The sequence below is a fragment of the Tenebrio molitor genome, chromosome 1 (assembly GCF_963966145.1).
Source record: "Tenebrio molitor chromosome 1, icTenMoli1.1, whole genome shotgun sequence".
In the NCBI taxonomy this organism is placed as follows: domain Eukaryota; kingdom Metazoa; phylum Arthropoda; class Insecta; order Coleoptera; family Tenebrionidae; genus Tenebrio; species Tenebrio molitor.
The window spans coordinates 9,469,876-9,488,274 of record NC_091046.1 but is presented as its reverse complement, the minus strand read 5'-3'; the positions used below and the strand labels follow the sequence as shown (position 1 = coordinate 9,488,274).

The 18,399-nt window shown below is 32.1% G+C and overlaps 1 protein-coding gene across 2 annotated transcripts in view; it reads left to right on the top strand.

Moving 5' to 3' along the window:
* LOC138141449 (protein bric-a-brac 1-like) overlaps positions 1-18,399 on the top strand; it is a 289,292-nt gene that overhangs the window by 56,204 nt on the left and 214,689 nt on the right. For both annotated transcript variants that reach the window (XM_069062164.1, XM_069062162.1), the window contains exon 3: positions 12,292-12,412. The gene's annotated coding sequence lies outside the window, so the exon portion shown is untranslated. The remainder of the gene's footprint in view (positions 1-12,291; positions 12,413-18,399) is intronic.

Sequence of the window (18,399 nt, the reverse complement as noted above, 5' to 3'; positions counted from 1 at the left end):
AGTAGGTAAATAACAGTTTTTGTTATTTTCTGTTCTTCCACGGAGCAGTGCCAGGATAAATTTCATTGGGGCTTAATTATCTTTACCACATATACCTATAGACAGTTCGTATGCTCAGCTTACAAAATGATACCAGCTACGACAGATTTATGTCTGTTATTTAGTTCTGTAATTTTGAACATCCTAAAAGAGTGTCTGATTATGCCAGACGCATTATTTAAGTAGCGGAATGTATAAATAGCATTAGACAAAGAAAAATTAGGGGTTTGTTCTCACTGTTTTGCATTGCTACCTTTCGTCGAACGATAAGGGCGGTCAGACGCATAAAAGGCATGCATAACTTTATCTTTTCGTCTGTATATATGAATACCTGATGATTCGGTGCTTGTAAATCAGATAAACTTGACGCCATGTTATCCAAGTAGTTTGTATCTTTTGTTGTTAACAGTCAAAATGGCGGAAATTAAACTTCATGGATATACGACGAATTAGAGTAATTTAAAGTTTTTCGTTGTGAAAAGACACACATCAGTGTGTTTTAATTTTGGTTATTATGTCATGTAAACAACTGTCTTGTATAATTTATTTTTATTCCATTTTTATGTTGCCGTTTTAACATAATTAATTCCTGGAAATGTAGTTCATACTAATTCACGTAAACATTTTATTCTCTCGACAAATGTTGTATGTAAATGTATTTACATACAACATTTATTCATATTCTGCAATGTGATTCATTATTCTTGATATGTAGATAGTGTAGATAGAGGCTATTGGCAAACGTTTCTGTATACTCTTCCAGCCATCTATATTACTGCTTGATTATTATTTTCATTCAGAAATGACCTAAAGCAGTCACAGTTCTTTGTCTTTATGGCGTAGAAACCTTTATGGTAATTTTATACTTTATGGGAAAATTCCAGCTTGTATTTGCAAATTTTCCTTAAAAACATCCCTGGGAATTTTGGTGGAATTAAATGTAGGTATGTACTCGTATGTAGGTACAAAATACGGATTTGTACATTGGCAGCAGTAATAATGTCGAAAATAAGTATATTTTTTTAAAATAAACAAGTAGTAAATAGAATCTAAATAGGTGTAGATTATAAGAGTCCCTCTAGAATTTTCGTGGATGTGGTCAAATACAATTTTTTAAAAAAGCATCGCGCTTTTCAGAGCACTTAAAAATTTACTTTTTCGGCCTCCCTAACTGGGAAATGCACCGTTACACTTTAGATCAAGGGAGCTATGATTTTCCGATGTCAAAAATTTCTAGTGGACACTAATCAGATGACAACTCTGACAGTATTTTTGATTAACGCCCATGCTCATTTCATTTTTTTTGTCAATTCTAATTTCTAACAAATCAGCGCAAATTTGAACAGGACTGGCTTCAAAAATTTCAAAAAAATTAACTTATTGTATCATCATTACCGTACACATTTTACTAAGGTGATTTTGACTAAAACTCTTTAGAACAACGCATACTATCACATGTTGAAAGGAACGCCTCAACTTCGAAAATATTTGTTCTAAGATAAATGAATTATGTAATATAAAATTTGTCTTGGTGGAAAGATTATCGATATTTTCGTTTTACGTTGAAATAAAGCATGTTAAATTGCACTGTAGAAACAAGCAATAATAGGAAGTAGTAGGCACTTAAGACACTAAAATGTCTATGCAAGAACTAAAATCTAATATTTCAATGTCATGAAAGCACTGACGATTGAGAAAGATAAGAATAGAATTTTTGAGAACGATACCTATGCTTCAAACGAATTAATGAAATTCATTGATAATGAGAATCACTGCCACGAACTGAAAATTAATATCACCAAGTAGAAATTTCACGGAAAGAATGTCCTTCCAAAACAGTTGACGTTTGTTAGATCTTCGGAAAAACGACCATCTCAAGTTAATTGTCAGTTCCGTCAATATGTAGGTACTTTCAAAATATTTACCGGAAAGTTCACTTCATATACTTATGTATTATTAATTTCACCTATTTTGTCGAACATCCTGAAGACTTATTAGTTAGTTTTAATTCTCTGATTACAACATTTTCTGTGTTCAATTTAATGATAATGATCAATCAATTATTTTTTCAAGACAATCAACCCTCAACCTTAATTAATTTTGTGAAGAAATGATAAATAGCGAATTCTTTAAATAATCTTTTGGCATTCTTAGTGGTTCCACTTTCTCTTCAATCGTCGCAAATATTTTCCTGGATTTCTTTGACAAAAAGCTCTGGAAACCTCTAATTCGACTCCGACAATTTTATTTTGTGACAACAGCACGCAAACGCTTTCGTTTTTCCTAAACCACCTACATTCTTAACATCTTAACATTAACAACGATAATGGTAATTCAGCAACTCGCGCAGATCGAATTTCCAAAAAACAGGACGTTGCGTATAACACTTTTCAAGTCGTCAAGAAGATCTCATAAAGTCATAAATCCTACCCTCTTCCACGGATAAAGTTCTAATCCTCGAATGAGTTTTACAGGATGTCATGTTTGTGTGGTACAGTATACATTTAGAATTGGAGAAACAGCTGGTTCAAGTAAAATGCGACTTCAAGACTGTAAACTTTGTCTAAAATCCGGTCTTGTATCGAATTCCGCGGTTCTTAGACAAGAAATGGTCATGAGATTGTTTTCGATGACATTTTAGTAGGTACAAAAGAAAATTTCACTTCAGGCATTAGGTACATTACTGAAATAAATCGTATGCAGTGTAGTTCTATATGAATAAGCCTTCAGTGATGTTCATAACTAATCTCAGATGAATAGTTTTTAATTGCTTGTGGTTTTCTTCCTTTGGGAATACATCTCTTGTCACCCTAACCAATCTATCTTCTTTGAAAAGCAATTATAAAAGATCAAATGAGTTTTTTTATAATTGAATAAAAATAGATTTTTTTTCCAAGTAGGTAGTGTTAATATTTTTTTCTATAGCAGTTGTTAAAGTGTGCTGTATTCAACTCAGTAGTAAGGGTAGATAAAGTAATACTTTAACAGCAAGGGTAGATAAAATACTTGAATTTTTTATTTTTATTTTGAAAATAAAATGTCAGGAATGTCACAATTTTCATTGATCAACAACCTACACTTTAACATCGAGTGATAGGACCATAGACGCAAGAACCACATTTTCATTCACGCTGTTGATCTTCTTCGCGCTTCTCTATTTTTTTAAAGCACTTTTTTATCTATTGTTCGTGATTTTTGAGGCACTAATTTACTTACTTTAATCTCGATTTCGTGAAACAAACCACTTCTGTTCAAAGAAACGTCTTAGTTTACTTAGTTTCATTCTAATTTTATTTTTTTTCTTTAACTTCTGCTATAGAAAAAATTACGTTTTACACACGACGATAAAATCGGCTCGAGTAAATTAATTCACCAGCGATGAAATCGCATAAAATATAATTTTGTCGTCTTGTATATAAAAAAAAACATATTTCAAGTACTTTAAGCATTTTAACCGCAAGGCTGTAGATAAAGTTGCTACTTCAACAGCAAGAGTATAGATAAAGTATTTTTTTTAATACCATAACAACGCTCATACTAACGAGATTTTAAAACCTGACATGATTAGTAATGCTAATGATTTAAAAATAGTATGTATGTAGTTTATTTAACGAGTTCGTGTGTAAATTGGGCTTTTCTTGACATGGGTTTCACTCGCGTTTTAAACTGGCCCACTTATGCCAACAAAAAGCCCATTTTACACACAAATGAGTTGAATACAACGTTTTTTTGTTTGACGAGCCCCTTAAAGGCTCCAAATCGCTTAAAATCTTTAAAATTACGAGTAGCTTGAGGTTTCATTTTGACAAGTTGTGACATTTATCAAAATCCGTTAACACAGGAGAAAATTCTCAAATTCTGACAGTGAGTGTCGAACAAAAAAAATGTTTTGGTAATTGTTCACTTTAACTACTTCTGGAATTTTCGCGTTTTTTCTGGCTAGACAGCCTCAGGACGTCCTCCTACATCGTTTCCCACCAGTCAAACATTGTGCAAATGAAAAATTTCCTTACCCTTTAGTTATACTAAGACTTGGCGCGACCTTGACGCGACCTTGAAACACAACAAGAGAGAAAAAAAGGCATTTGCACAAGGTTTGAATGGTGGGATACGATCTAGGAGGACGCCCTGAGGCTGTCTAGCCAGAAAAAACGCGAAAATTCCAGAAGTAGTTAAAGTGAACAATTACCAATGTTTTAATAATAAAATAAAAATGATATAGAAAAAAATTGAATAGGTATTATAACTACACGACGATAAAATTGTATTTTATCTTCGAGAGCGTTTTTTAGCGTCGAGACGCTAATTACGCTGAAAAAATTACTGAAGCACGAATATCGCTGTTTCAGTTTTGAAATTATAGCTTTTATGAAACGCGAGATTTTTAATAGGTAGTTTTTTTTTTTAATAATTCATCTAAGAAATAATTTGTTACTTCTGTCACAATTTCTGTATCTTGAAAAACTAGGAGTATTTTAGTACTCTCTCATGTTCCTGTTGTTTCACCCTTTTTCTTCTGTTACCTCTTTATTTCGTTGTGGTGTGGAGGAAAGTTGCAAGCTAACACGGGATGCACGCATAATAGGTTTCCTCTTGTTATGTTGAAAATAATGACAAAAACCGTCAATCAGAAGATATATCGTTTTGTCAACAGTGTGGCCGGTAATTGACAAGCAGTGCGAATTGGCTGCTGACAACCCGCGGGGCTTGTAAACCTAACGATTTAAACATGCAATGATGCACCATCGCTTGTTGCAGTTGCAGTTTTATCGCGGTTTATCTGGAAACGCGTGTAAATCAGCTGGGAAAACGTGTTGCTCTGTAGCATCTCCCTGTCGAAAATCATATGTTCGTACCACCCTTAAGTGTAATCGACAACCACCGAATGGGGTGGAGTGGTGGACGAACGAACGAAAAGTTCCGAACAAAGACACAGCTACAAACAATTACATGAACAGATAGGAATCGCGCAAAACACTTAGTGTAACATGTTTTATATCATGTCACCAGGACAATAGTTGCTTTACATTTTACAACATTTAGAGAAATGTATCAGCCCGATCAAAATTTACATAGAAAAGGTATTTAAATTGAAAATTAGAATAGTAATAAAGTAATAAAATAGCTTTTAAAGTTATTGTACATCCACAAACGCTAAAGTAACTCTATTTACATATTTATATGACGTGTTTTACTATGATATGTCGTCCACACATGAGTGGTGAAGTGTGAAAATACTAAAATGAATACGGCAGCCGACATTTGTATTTATAAATTTACATGAAACAATTTTCACGTTTTACGAAACGTTCGAAACACCTTATTTAACATAAAAATTTATCATATATGACAGTTTTTATACTTCGACCCGGGGGGTACACCGTGATGCAAATCACTCGAGACATTTGTTGGTCGTTATCCTAAATGATATTAGCATCTCACGTTTTTGTTTTATTCATAATCTCCTCTACATATTTTTTAGTTTTCGTATGCAAACTTATTAAGAGCCATACGGAACGGGAAACATTTCCATAAAATACATTACAGACACGACCAAACTAATTATCAAATAAATTAAATTTAAAGAGGATTTAAAAGGGATTTAGTTTAATAAGTTATGGACTTGCATTTTAGTTATTATAAATTGTGTGCAGATTAATTGCCAGTCAGTTTTGATACATTCCTATTAATTCAGTTTTACCTGAAATGCTGAACGATTTTTTTTTTAATTTTCAACGCAAGAAGTATTTATCACCTTGTCGTATCCATACGATCAGTAAATATGAAGTAATTAAATAGTAAAACGTTGTTTCCATTTTTGTAGAGTGAGTCAATGAGTGATGATGATAAAGGGTATAGTATCTAGCCTTGCTTTCTATCTGTCGTGTAATGTTTTTATGTTTAAAATAAAATATTATTGGTAAAATCTATCTGGGTAATGATATACTTGTTAATCCAAGGATATGCTACGGTTGATGCAAAGTATTAATGCGGTAGCATTACCGGGTTATTAAATCAGACAGAAATAACATGTAAATTTTGATTTTCCTACAATAGTAATTTTCTGTTTACGTGCACTTTTGAAAATCGTATTATCAGTTAAATTATAGGTAGGTGTACTTATATTTATATGTCCAATTAGACATAGGCAATAAGTACTATAATATTTCAAGCTACAAAACCATATCAAATGGTTTTGAAGCAGATTTAATAATTTCACAGAATTTAAGGTGAACGTATTGATCCTATATTGTTTCCTGATGGGATTATGTTTTTTTTTCTTTGAAAATAAATCAAATACATTTGTACTGCCAGTCATGTCGAGCTTTTGTGACTGAGAAATAGGCGACCAGTGTTATCTCAGAATTAACTGGGAGAAAGTGTGATTACATTGGGTGTCTAATTATAATAGTTTATCAACTTTTGATTATCAAAAATAAAGTGAATACAAAGTAAAGAAATGCTCTACAATTATTGGATAATCTATTTACACCAATAGAAAATTGACGGATAAAAAACGTAAAAATTAAATTGTGGCAATTGTAAGATAAATACCTACGTGGAAGATTTATCAATGAAATTAAAATAGTCTTAAGTTATTTTATGATGTAGACGTTCATTCACTTTATAATCAGTTATTTGTTTTCTTGTTTTATTATTTATGAATCACTGATTCATAATTGAATTACTTTGTTTATCTGTGAGGATAAAACCGAAGGAGTGATTTCACTGATATTGAAACCATCAGCATGTAAGAAAAGAAAGAAGCAATGAAATTGTAAAGTGTAAATAAATTTTAACGCCAAGAAGAAGCATAAGTCTATAATTACTGCTGCTGTTTAAATCTCATTGTATTCTGTAATCATTTATTTATCCGTATAATACTGTTATTTGAGAAGATTATTTTTTTTTAAACTTTAAATAGAAGCTTGAGCTGTGTTTGTAAAGGTGAGCCTCACCAAGTGAGCGAGCCAGAGGGATCCCGAGCAAAACCACGTTCTCTACTCAGGCGGTTTGGAAGAATTCGTGAGCGAGCAAATACATGTTTGCTCGCGCTCCGTAGCTAAGGGTGCGTCCAGACCAACTGAGCGAGCAAGATGGAACAAAGTAAAAACAGATAGATGCCCAGGTTATGTAGAAGGATTTGTGAGCAAACAAATGCATGTTTGTTCGCGCTCAGTCATGTTCCGAGACGAGTATCAACTTCAGAAAACATTCCTTTTTTTGCGCGAAGAAATGAAAAATAACATTGACACACACATGGCCAATCGTGTTCGGGAACATCAGCGAGCGCGAGCGAATCACAGCAAATGCTCACTCTTATTTGCCCTTGTTCGCTCACTTGGTCTGAATGTACCTTAAAGAATTGCATGAATTAGGAAGTTTAGAAAATGATGCTCTTCCCTGTTATCAAACCATATGATATATCTTTTCATAGTATATTCATAAAGTATTAAAAAATACACTTTGGTGATTTTGTACAAATTCCGTTTGGGTTTTGTTATAGTCAATGAGTTAAAACTTTCAGAATGAGGGTGGTTTCATATTTGGTGTAAAGTTAGAAGTTGTTGTCGAAACCATTGTGAATCGATAAAGCTCAAAATTGTAAGTGTTGTTTGTCAAAGTTAGTTTAATGAAACATAACATAGTATCCAGATGACGAGATACATCCATGTATTTAGATTCTAACATAAATATGGTCACTGCGTTTGGAACATATGCAAATTGTTGTTTGCAGCGGGGAGGGTAAGGGGCGATCTAATAATTTCACAGCACTAATTAATTCAAAATATCATTCCATTATCAGTTTCATATGAATTTTCTCTGTTATGACCACGGTAATAATAGGTAAACGAAATTTACTTGGTTATACATGTGATCGATATAGTGCAACATTTTGCATATGATTACTGTAATCACGAATAATTACACAGGTTCGTTTGTCTTTTTTTCTAACACCCGATGTATCGGGTTAAGAATGAAATATACCTATGGCAGCTGTGATATTTCCTGGGTAAAGAAATCGAAGAGAAAATGTTTAAATCTAAGCATCTGCAGCTCTGTTCGAGTGTCTCAAAAAACCGTAAATATTTCAGTATTTTATTTTTACTTCCGAAAAGTTTTAACATTTAGTACAAGAGGTAATTACAAAAAAGCGTGAGTAGATATCAAGTGGTTACGGTTTAGCAATTAGCGATTCCTGAAATCATTGTAATCTTAGGTAGTATTTGAGTGGAAAAGCTGGAATTCATTTCGGTTTTATTTGTTGCAAAAGTTTGTGGTATGACATTGATTAAAAGTAAAGCGAAGGAAACAAAGTTTAATTAAAATATATTATAAGGATATTTAAAATCAGTTCGTATATTTAATATTGCAAACTTTCCCGAACTTATTCGTTAGAAGCTCGGAAAAGAATTTTTTAATTGCATTAAAATATTGTATATTAGTAATGAGAACTTCTTTTATTACTTACTCGAAGTTTGAAACTCGAAGTATGGTTGAAATTTTTTAATATATCAAACATTAATGCAATCATCGCTCGTTATTAAATTTGTACACATCTGAGGGTACGGTTGGCGGTGAAATCCGTCATAAATCGCCCTATTTAAGTTTTGTTGTATAATTTTTCTTGAGGTAATAGATGGCGGACAATAATTCAATGTATTAATTTTTATCTTTGACAGTTACGCTAATTTCTTTCGCCGCAGTTTCGCTTGTGAAATCGTCGACAAAGTGGATGTAAATTTCAGCATTTGTAATATTGCACGTTCCAACGGCACGCCGACTTTAATTTTTTTATTTACATTGAAGGAAAAAGCCATTAGTTTTAAAATTAAAATATACATCACTCGCGGATACCGAAGCAAAAACAAATGGCTCCCCGTTTCTTACAATATTACACTATGAAATTTATGATAAGTTATAAAGAACGGGGCTACATTCGCCATTAGCGAGGGAACTTTACTTTTTTATCGTTGGCCACAATGTTGACTGTTGTAAAGACGTGTTGACTCTTGCAGATTTATATTTTTACTAGTTCGAGTTTCGGTTTTTACTCACGCCCCTTTTGAAATGAACTTTAAATGTTTATTGCTCCGAGAGTTTTCAGCTAAATTGCATGAAAACATTGCTGGAAATTTTCCAGAAGACGGCCAACGTAAATTTACGCGGAAATATCAGTATTTAAAATATCGGTTGCGCGGAAATTAAACATAAACTATTAGTGCAGTTCAAACTACAATATCTGATTTACATTTACGGAATGCCAAATTTTGCCACGTACATTTCGACGTGCTCGTATAATCTACTTTAACTTTGAAATGATGAACGACATTTTACGAACTTTTAATGATATCTAAATGACGATACTGGAAAGTCATCTTTATCATTTTTAATACACTTACAAATATCGGCTTCAATACAAATTAATGACCAGAATGTATGTCAGTTCATTACCAGAAATGACTCTTTGTCAGAAACTTTTTAATATTCCTGCAGGCTGTATTGAATTGCCATTTTCAATCAGAAAATTTCATGGTAATTTTGTTTCTAGCGAAGAAATAATTAATTTCAAACCCAAAAATATTTTTTAGAAGATTTCAAAAACTGTATAAAATGTGTTGAATAGTAACGGGTGTTTTTTTTTTTAATTTGGCGTCGAAGTTGCCGTTGAAGAGTCGATTGTGAACGCATCACCGGATTACAACTCTGATCAGATGTTTAAATAAATTACCAACTATCAAGAACCGTTAAAATGACAGATATAAGAGAGGTTAATAATAATAATAATAATTATAAAAAACACATATGCGGTTTACAGTCGATCGTTGATAAATGTAGGATTTGCGGAACTGAAGGGGAAACAATTGAACACATCATTTCTTCTTGCACCGTTTTGGCTCAAAGCGAATATAAAAAACGTCATGATATACCTATTCGCAAAAATGATACACATGAATTTAGCAGTTAAATTCAATTTATTAAAGGATACACAACCACATTACATTTATAAACCAGAAAGTTGTTTAGAAAATGACAATTACAAATTATATTTTGATCGCACAGTTTTAACTGACATTCACATTCAGCATAACAGACCAGACATTATTATTTTAAATAAACAACAAAAGCAAGCATATCTTTTAGATATAGCTGTTCCAAATTCACACAATATAACACAGACATATAATACAAAAATTAATAAATATTTAGAACTCTCCGTTGCTATGAGAAATCTTTGGTGTTTAGAAAAAAATTCGATTTTACCATTTATAATTTCAGCAACAGGAATAGTACCGCAATCTCTTTTTAAAAATTTAAAAATTTTGGACTTAGAGAACACATTGGTGGTTGAAATTCAAAAAGGTATATTATTATACTCATGTCACATCGTGAGGAAGTTCCTTAACATTGACACAGAACATAAAACACAAAAAAGTCAAAATGCGGAGGCGAGACGCCGGTAATTATGTTGATAAGCACTGCACTATTACTTGATAATATTATCCGTAATAGTGTATGTACTCCGGCAAAATTGCCGGGCCGCCGGGTGGAGGTGGGATACGAATAATAATAATAATAATAATAATAATAATAATATATTTGCGTGTTAAAAATCATACAATTTTACACACTGTCTACAAATACCGAAAAAAAAGCAACAATAAAATAAAGAAATATAAGTAAAATTTAAACAAAAAATCTATAAGGACTTTGTGGTTAGGTTTATCAATCAAAAAATATTAACCAAACCAGTTTGTAGTGGTTTTAAACGAATTACAACTCCTTAAATAACAAATGCTTTGACTAGCTTTCGTTGCGTAAACCCATCATTTCACTTTCTTGCGAATTTTTGAATATTGAGAACCGGCACTGAATGACAAATGATATTTATCATTTGCCAGCAGCTTGGAGGTTATGTTTGGTGTACTGTAGTGCGGAACCTTATCGTCGAAAGGTGGCAAACTATTTTTTCCAATCCAAGTATCCTACGATACCACAATCATTTTGGAACACTTTGTATTACTTATGCCCCTCATAGATTTGTAAACCAGTCCTAGACTGTGAAACAAATTTTTTTATTCACCGAAGAACTTAAAACAAGATTTAAAAGTAGATATAAATTAAAAATATTTTCATTAATTGAAAAAACGGTGTTAGGTATTATGTTCTTATCGTATTCGAATTTTAGATGGCATAGCAAATGTGTTACAGGACAATCCCCCTGGATATATTGCAGGCTGGGCCAATGAAGAATTAATCCGGCCTGAATGCCGTGTCATCGTGTGTGTGGTGGACCAGAATGTTTACCGAGAAATACGTATAAAAGGTTTAAAGCTCTCTTATCGAATCTTAACTTAGATAAAATAATTGCTAAAATTCATTTAATTTAGTTGAGATCAGTAACCGGTGCCCTGGCGCTGTTTTCTCTTTTCTTAACACTTTAATCTGAGCGTGATTCTCACTTTAAACATATGTATTTGCAAAATCCATCTCAACTACGAGGATACGTCTTTGCTTGATGATTGGTCAATTAGCATAGGAATAAATTTCGGTTAATATCAAGGACACGTAAATCGTTCCCTTCTGGATTGAAAATGGTCAGGTCGAATACTTCTGGACATTCACATACATCACTTCTTTTAAAATTTTATTGTGTGCAAGACTAGAACGAATAAGAATAACTCAAAAAGGAATAAAACAATTAACTATGGATTAGCAAAAATGATATAAGGGTATAATTAATTACTAATCACATTTTAATTATTAATTAAAGATAAGAGGAGAAATTAATTGTTGAAGAAGATGGACGTCAAAGCGCATCTGTGGCGATTCACATTTATATATTTATTTTTGTTAATTTTTTTGTATACATATTTGGATGGGCAGGTCGTTTTCATTGTTTTTAATTAAAAGCAGCACAGAAATAAATAGGTAGTGGAGCCCCGACAGGGAAAAAATTAATATTTCATTTCAATACTGTAAAAAGTAATAAAAGCGTAATAATATTACATTGTTTTCGCTCAGAAATGATGATAAAATACCAGAAACGAACTTTGCAACCGTAAAAATGCAATTTTAATAGAAATACGGGTTATATCTGCGAAAACGCGATGGGTTTTTTCATCAGATTTTTCAGCAGGGAAATATATATGCTCTAAAAGAAACTGGAACAATTTAATGAAAACTATAAAATATCCGGAATGCGAATTTGCGCCTTAAATTATTAAAATTACTACTTGTTATTTTCAGTTGACGCCTTCCTCTCTCGCCTCGTCATATCCTTCGTCGACAAGGGTTAGCGGCAGCGGTGAAGAAAAAGAGCTAGGAAAAAGGGATTCTGCACTTGCACTTCTCGTCTTAATTACCACTGGTGAGTATCGACCCCTTAATTTTTAATCGGCCAAATTTCGCTCTTTCAAATTCTGACGCAGAAAAGTCGAGGAAAAGTTGTTTTTAATTTTGGGATTTAAATTATTTTTGTGCTAATTGGGGTAATGTCCAAAGTTTGGAACGAACGCCAGATCACTATATATCTTTTCAAAACATTTCAGTATCTTTTATTTTGACAGCCGAGGATAAATTGATGTTAAAAATGCCATCCAGATTTTTCCGGCTGCCCCTCCATTAATTCAAAAGTCTATACGTACATTTTGTTCCATTAGTGTATTTTTTGATTTAAAACTTGTTCTTATCCATTTGGCAGTAAGCTAGTTAGTAGGGAAGGCTTGTATGCAAATCATCGGGGAAACTTTTAAACAGTCGTTCCTTTCAGCAAATTCTCACCGAAGTTCGCGCATAAAGAAGAAGCGATCGATAAAATTAATTTTTGTTATTAACGATTATAATATATTACTCGGAAACACGTTAAGTTTTTCTTTAATTAATTCTCTGCAGAACTCGTTGAAATATCTTGGTTTTAATTTAATTAAGGAAAGTTATTTGACTGTTTTTTTTTGCTCTCAGATTTTACAGTTGTTTTCTTTCATAAGGTTTTCCACGTCAATTTCAGAGTTCCAAGAAATTACCTCGCAATTTTTATAAAAAGTCAATTGTATGAGAGAAACTTCAATTTATAAACTTTGCGTATTTAACATTAGAAAATGGTGCAGTTGACTAGGTCTTCGGGAAGCGAAAATTCAATTTCGATGTTAATGTCGGCTAAAATTTTAAACAGGCGTCCTCACCATCCAAGAAGTATTTTTGTTATTAGATCTATCAGATTTAGAAGCTACAATGTATTTTATTGGTATCGTCAGATTTACTGTTATTTCCTATATAAAGACAAGTTGCTTTATTCTTCTATTCACGACCTTTCATCTACATTTGGTAATGCATCTATTGTTTACTTTCTTGACACATCCTTGTTATTGTTGCTGGCATAAATTTTATAGAGGTTAAAGATATTGTCTCGACAATATCGTAACTTACTTTTACAACAAAGACTACAGATCAAAAAATTATAACAGTTTCAAATTTTATATGTATCTGATCCTTTAGTGATCTTAGAATTTATTTTTATTTCGAAATTACATTACATTTTACTTAAAATTAATATCTACATGTTTTGCGTTACCATCACAAAGTAACAACTACCTAACAACGAAATGTTTTTGGTAAAGAAGAGAAAGGAAAGAATTGTTTTAATGGGTTTGTAGGAATTTTGATAAGACGTTAATTCATTTTCACGAATTTTACATTCTCCTAAATTTGTACGCTTTATAGAAAGGATGCAAATAATCATTAAAGTTAAAGAACAATTCTAAAACAAAGCATGAGTTGCTTTCGTTCTGTTAAACGGCGACCTGGTAAGTTTGTGGTTTGATAATTTGATGGTAATTAAATGTTCGTTAGTGTGGGTTCCACACCGAGTATTTGCATTTCAAGAAAACAAAATTAATTTCATATACGTATCACACAACAAAACATTTTTAGGTTGCTACAAAAATAAAATCCTCTTCTTAAATATACAGAATAAAATGATTTATTACCTTAATGATATCAGCAATTGAGAAAAATGATGACATAATTTTTCCTTTTTGCATCATCACGAAACATTTTTTATTGATTCGTTCTACATTGAGAATTTTTTAAATCTTCCTTTATATTCTTGTCTTTAATTTAAATAGAGAAAATTGTTTTTTATGTATACAGGGTGTCTCAGAACTGCCTCCCTAGAGAAAGAAGGGAGTATGTATTTGGGTAAATGTCATAATCTGAATTTTAAAGAAAAAAAGTCCTATCTCAAGCGATAATCGAGAAAAGACATCCTAAACTTGACCAATTAAAGTTGAGTACCATCTAGGTAAGATGACCGCAATTTTGCGTTGCCGGGGTCAAAATTCCAAGTAAATTAAAAAAAAAATCAATAATTATTTTTGCTGTGTAGCAACTTTTTTTAGTAATAAATGCGGACGAGATTCTGGGATTGATGGTGGTGGTGGAGCTACAGTAAAATTTATTTTAGTCATCTTGGCACATGCCTGTTTTCTATGGGGAGGCAGTTCTGGGACAGGATGTATATCAATCACTCTTTGCAGATTCAAACTTTTTATTTTGATTTAGTTGTCGTCTTATTCCAAAAATTCAAATATTACAATTTCTTCTTGGTTGTTGTACCTGTTTAATGAGTTTATATTTTAATTATTAGAAATCAATTGCTTATTATAGCTATTATCATGTACAACTCCCGTAACTAATTGTAAGTATAGTTATATTTTTTACAGCTTCAAAATACGTACTTTCAATTCAATTATTTTCTGAAAAGAAATACATAATTTGAAATTGTATTTTTGTCTTATATTTTAGAATATACTTATGTAAAATACAAGTAGGTGTGCCCGCTAAAAATATGTATTAAAAATTCTGAAAGTTCTGAAGGTAAAGTAAATGGTTCTGCTGAAAGAAGTGATAGATGTAAAAGTGAGGGCTGGTGTATCCCCAATGAAAGTTATTATATTGTTAGTACTTTATTAGAGCATGAGCCTTTATTTTAAGAGTAACCGCATCTCGTAGTCATAACGTGAGGCTTAATCCTGGAGGAGCGAAGATTTTATGTTGGTAAATTATGTGTGTTAAATGAACAAACAAGAGCTTTAAAGTTGAATTTCACGGCTTCTTCCAGGCAGGCAAGTTTCATCGTCATTGCCTCAATAAACGAAATCATCTCGAATGGTTTTTTAACTGGATACAGGTTCCAGGTGAACAAGAGCGTCGAGCAACGCGCCCCACCTGCAAAACAGCAGGAAGATCTCCGTCTCCTGTTGAAAAAAAATCTAGCTGCGAAAGCGATTCCCGTTAAGGGTAAACTTAGTCCTCGTGAAATATCGTGGTGGGTGGTCATTTTCTGTAATTATTAAACACAAGTCTGGTGTAAAATTAACGTTAACAAGAGAACGCGATTCGATTATTAAACCACCATAACTTTCATAAAACATGCGTACACACGGACTTATTCAATCTCGTAAAAATTCTACTTTATAACTTTGCACAAGTGTTCAAATCAAACATTTGTAAGTGAGTTTGTTCAGTTTACCAACTACATAAATTTCCACCTAAATCATTAACATTTCTGTAATTAAGAAATGCTGCCAATTAAAAATGATGATAACAAATACAAAGGTGGAAAATGGAATGTTTTCATTTTGCAGTCATTACATTCAGCGTCATTTCGAATGGTTTATTATGCAAAGTTTAGAATTCCATTCACGATCGAGTTACGTGGCCAAACATGAGCAACTGATCAGATCGAACCGAAGAACGGTTCGAATTCAATTGTCAGATATCTGTCAGTTTATCTGCATCAGAAGAGCGAGTTACACTATTAAATCGTTGACTGTACTCGTAGTTCGTAGGCTGTTGTTTACTTTTTACCCAACTTGGTATTGATCTTTGTTATTTTTCCCTTCGACTTTTCGTTTCGTATTGTTTTTGCAACAAGTTTTCTTGTTGTTGTTCTTCTTCGCGGTTTATGTTTAATAACGTTCGACTAACGTACCATAACTCATTTAATGTGTACTAAACTGCGTTGGTAAAACTTGCTGCAGGGAATTTGATTTATACCCATTGGTCAAAGTAGTTTTTCAATCTATAGCGTGAGTTTTAAAAACAATTATTGTTGAGTTATATTGCATGGATTAATTTCCTACTCGTTCATTTAAATAAACCCATAAAACTTTATGACTTACCACAATGTAGCTATTTTTGTAGATCTAAAACAATCCTGAATTAATTTTACATTAAATATAAAATACATTTTTCTCATAAATCAATTATCTTCAACATTGTTGCGAAATATTATAAGTAAATTATAGCCCGGCGGCTAAAATGGCTTGTTTTTAACATTTATAAAGGATTATTAAGGAAATTTATTATTATACCGTCTTACCAGTTAATCACGGTAGCAGTTTTTTACTGAATAATCGTCCCAGTCTTATTTTACTTATCTGTACCAGAATAATTTACCAATTTTCTACATTCTTGAATCCTGTCTTTTAAGTGCGCCAGAGAAGCCTACCATGCATCAAATAATTTGTTTATTGTAACCTTCCAAAAAACCCAAAATAGGACACAAAATTATTATAAATTTGTTGTACATCTGGGTATGTTTGGTTTTAGCAAAAATGTGTTGAAATGTTGGAATAGTGAAAATGTTTTAAAATGTAATTTTAGTTAAAAATGAGCAGAACGAAATGAACGTTGCAATTGAAAATTAATTTTTAACTAAGACGAGATTCGCTCTCTGTTTTGAGTGAAATAATAAATGTGGCGACAACGATTTTGCTATTTTTTATTAATGTAATGTCGATTTGGAGAAAACAAAATGAATTGAACACATACTCGTACCGGGTGTAGAATTGGTTTACGAGACATAGGGTTTTACATGTAAAAATAAGGAGATCCAATTATTGGCTCCCCTAATAGTTTTATGGCAAAATGGTTAAAATGAAAGTTAGAGAGAATTAAAACTACTGTTTAATTCCACTCTTTGTTTTTTTCTTGTGGTACTGAAAGAAAAGCAAAAAAGGAGTTAAGACAAAAATACTAAAAAGCAGTACAGTACAACTTCGATAATCTGGACACACGTTTCATCGGACACTCCAATAATTCGGCGCCTTCACGTTTCGGACACTTTGCAATTTTTACCTCCATAATCCGGACAAAACAAAATATTAAGGTTTCTTACCGAAAAGATTTGCTAAACTACATAATATCAGATGAAGATGACAATATTGTGCAACAGTTGACAAGTTTCAATTAAAAAAAAAAGAATGGGCACTCGGTGAAAATGATAATGTCGATTGTGATTTAACAGATGAACAAATAGTCCAAGAAACTTTAAACAGTAATCATCAAGATGATGAAATGGCTATTTGTGCAATAAGTTAGGAAATGCAATTTTTTTCTGTATTAGGCATGGGATTTTTGATCGAGACTTTAGTCGAGATCAAAAACATGCCGTGTACGGAAAAAATGGATTTCCTACGTATCACACACATGATTTTTTCTACTGGGGTTTGGAAAATACATAAAATTTGGATATTTTTAATATTCTATTAATTCTTTCTAAATTAAAAAGCAAAATCAAAATTGTTCTGCTTTCGTTACCATAGAGAAACAATTTAGTAATGAAAAATTGTGAAGGCGTTTAAGCTTTTCTCTCAGTTAAATACCTCTTTTTACGTTACGTATCCCAGGAATCGACCAAAATTGAACTTTTAGTGTTGAAATATTATTTCCGCCCTTAGTAGGAAATTTTTCACTTTTCCTAACTCAAATTAGTATTAGAATGTTAAAGTTTTCCAAATTCCAGTACAAAAACGAATATGAATAATCCAAATTAGACGAAAACAAACAAAAATTTTCACATATTTTAAACCCGCATGAAATAATTTACAAATACATACAGCGTGTCCAAAAAGTCTGGAAACACCCAAATGAAAACGTAACGCATAATTTTTGAAAAAATGTAAAGACAAATTTCTGCTGATGTTTTCTTTTTGGACTTTTCGATGACCTTGAAAAAGTTGTTATTTAAAAAAAAATAGGTTTTTTCAGGAAATTTCTTATGTAAATGGAAATTTTTTTTGACCGCCGGGTAGACAATTAAAAGATCTATTAAAAACGGTAGTAAAAATGCGACATTGCCATTTAAAAAAACCTCTAATGACAGTTTTTTTCATTCTAAATGTACGTTTTTATTCTTCAATACATTATGTAGATATGTAGATTGCCATTGATGAAATTCATGATTTTTTCTTAATCCAAGTAGTCAAAAATGTATATACCTCGCTAATCCGGAAAAATCTCTAATTCGGCGAGGCTCAAAACTATATCTGTCCGGATTATCGAAGTTGTACT